A 3,346-nucleotide genomic window follows, 5' to 3' on the forward strand; every position below is an offset into this window, starting at 1 on the left:
CCTCTCCTCCACAACACATCTGATAAATAAATAACTTCCTTCTTTGAACGAGTTGTTTTTTGTTTTTTTGAGACGCAGTCTCGCTCCATCGTCCAAGCTGGAGTGCAGTGGCATCATCAGAACTCACCGTAGCCTCAAACTCCTGAGTTCAAGTAATTCTCCTGCCTCAGCCCCCTGAGGAGTTGGGAGAGGAGGTGGGATTATAGGTCCAGGCCACCACACCTGGCTAATATTTCTATATTTTTGTAGTGATGGGGTCTTGCTCTTGCTCAGGCTGGTCTCGAACTCCTGTCCCCAACAAAATTCCCACCTCAGGCTGCCAGAGTGCTAGGAGTACAGGCATGAGCCCCTATGCCCGGCCTGTTATTGCTTTTTCATACCTGTGTGTCAGGCGTATGCTCAACCTTCGTTTGGACATCCCCAGGATGGAGAGGTCATTCCTTTATGAGGCAGTCCATTCTGTCTTGGGACAGCTCTGATGGAAAAGGAGTTCTTCCTTCTGCCAAGCTAGAAATTATTTTCTTTCTAACTTTAACCCATGCATCTAATTCTAATCCTTAGGTCACTTCTAACAATACTAATTTGTTATCCATGTGATAGTCCTTTAGAATTTCAATATATTGAGTCCCACTGAGGTCTCTTTTTCTCCAGTCTAAATGTATCTAGACTTTAGAACTATTTGTCAAACGATGTCTTTTAGCTTTGCGGTTACCCTCTTCTGAATTTTTTTCTGTTTGTCTATGTTGCATTTAAAGAGTGATAAGGGCCAGGCACGGTGGTTCCGTTCTGTAATCCTATCTGTAAGCACTTTGGGAGACTGAGGCAGGAGGAGCACTTGAGGTCAAGAGTTCAAAACCAGCCTGGGCAACCTGGTGAGACTTCATCTCTACAAAATATTTCTAAAATTAGGCAGGCCTTGTAATATGGGCCTGTACATCCAGCTACTTAGGAGGCTGAGGTGGGAGAATTGCTCGAGTCCACGTGTTCAAGGTTGCAGTGAGCTATGATCATGCCACTGCACTCTAGCAGGGGTGACAGAGTGAGACTCTGTTTCTAAAAAAAAAAAAAGTGTGACATGCAGGACTGAGCAAATACAACAGAGCAGAGGGGTATGGTTTACCTTGTGTGTTAGCTCAATGCTTTCCAATAGAACTTTCAGTGAGGATGAGAATGTTTCCTGTCTGTGCTGTATGTCCATCTGTGCCACCTCTGGTCACATGTGGAAATATGTATTAATGAGAAAGAAAAACTGAATTTAATTTTATTTCATTTTAAGTAAATTTATTTCAGGTTAAGGTGAAGGAACAAGAAACCTGGTCAAAATATTTGATTTTGTTAGGTAGATTTCGTCTTGTGGTTATGCCCCATACACAAAAGGTATGCCAACCCCTCACACCCCAGGCCCATTCAGTGGAAAAATTGAATTTTAAAATCTATTTAATTTTAATTATTTTAAACTTAAATAGCTAGTAACTATCACACTGGGTAGTGGAATTCTAGATGTTCTAGTCCTAGTAACATGGTTTAATTTTGTATTGTTTTGTAGGTTCACTTTGAGTTTATTTCTCTGAAGACCCTCAATTCTTTCCCGATGCTAAGTGAATCTATTGTCACTTGTCATATAAATATGGCTGCCATATAGTGGGAGAAATCCGCTCTGTATTAACCAGGGCAAGCACATTCTCTGTCACCCTTGATTCTGTGCTATCTATTCTGAGTCTAGCCTGAGTTTCTCTTCTGATTGTACTTCCTGATCTCCTGAATCCAAAGCTGAAGTCTGGAATCCAGAGTCCGAAAGGATTTTCTGTAGGCCTTCTGCGTGTTCTTACAGTATGTATGTCATCTATGAGTTCTACAAGTGTATAAGGGGCACTTGCCACGTGCCAGGCAGGAGCTGTGCTGGGTTCTGGGCAGACACAATGTCTTCTGTAGCATTAACTAGCGTGCTGGTGTAATCTGCCTGTTTGGGGGTTTGGGTTCTTGTCCTTGCCTCCATATCTCAAGTTCAATATCTTGATCTTACATTTTATTGTTTGAGGGCATAGGGGGATGGGGGAGAAAGATGAGTCGGAAGGAGAAAGAGGAACTGAGAGACATATTGTGAAACTCAAAGGAAAAACAGATCTAACTTCCTAGAGCAACAACACACTTTGTTTCTATCAGGAAGAACTAAAACATACATTTTTCATAGCCAGCAGTCAACTTGCCTGTCTTCTCTAATCGTCTCCCCCTTTATGTCTCACATGATTTAAACACAACCAACAAAAGATATTATCGATTTGTTTCCAGATTTGTTTTCTCATTCCTCTAAATGACTAGGGCCAGACAATGATGGTTTCTATGTATTCTGCATATAAAATAGTGCCAATATCATCAGGAATTTATTGATTGAAAAATATGCACCTGTGGGCGGCACCTGTTGCTCAGTGGGTAGGGTGTCGTCCCCATATACTGAGGGTGGCGGGCTCAAACCTGGCCCCGGCCAAACTGCAACAAAAAAATAGCCAGGCGTTGTGGTGGGCGCCTGTAGTCCCAGCTACTTGGGAGGCTAAGGCAAGAGAATCGCCTAAGCCCAGGAGTTGGAGGTTGCTGTGAGCTGTGATGCCACAGCATTCAACCAAGGGCAATAAAGGGAGACTCTGTCTTTAAAAAAACAAACAACAACAAAAAAAAACCCCCAAAGTATGCACCTGTTAACCTTCATCCAGGCCAGGGGAAAAGGAGTAGAGGAGGGAGAGGGGGTGGCCTTAGGGTGAGAGGGCAGAGGAAGCTATTTGCCCCAGGTCAAATAGATGCTGCTTTGTTTCTCTGAAATCCATCACAACTAGTTCTGGAATATGGGTTCTCATGTTTAGAAATAGCTGCCAAAGCGTCCAAACAGCCCTTAATCAACCAGAGTTAGTCACGACTCAGTTCTCCTGCAAGATTTCTCCCACAGCTCATTTCTACCTAAGGAAAGGAACTTATCTTTTATCTTATCTTCCTGAAGCCACACTTCAGGTGACCCTTCTCAGGGGCTGGCTAACTAATTGGAAAACAAAATTCCTACAAACAGAAGACTACAGGAGACGTTGGGTGTGGTGGCTCATGCCTGTAATCCTAGCAATCTGGGAGGCCAAGGCGGGAGGATCACTTGTGGTCAGAAGTTTGAGACCAGCCTAAGCAGGAGCGAGACTCCATCTCTACTAAAAATAGAGAAATTAGCTGGGTGCCTGTAGTCTCAGCAACTCAGGAAACTGAGGCAGGCTGATTGCTTTGGCCCAGGAGTTTGAGGCTGCTGTGAGTGAGGCTGAGGCCATGGCACTCTGGATTGAGTAACAAAAGGAGACTGTCTAAAAAAAAAAAA

This window comes from Otolemur garnettii, unplaced genomic scaffold (assembly GCF_000181295.1).
Source record: "Otolemur garnettii isolate 467f Iridium unplaced genomic scaffold, OtoGar3 scaffold00002, whole genome shotgun sequence".
Lineage (NCBI taxonomy): Eukaryota > Metazoa > Chordata > Mammalia > Primates > Galagidae > Otolemur > Otolemur garnettii.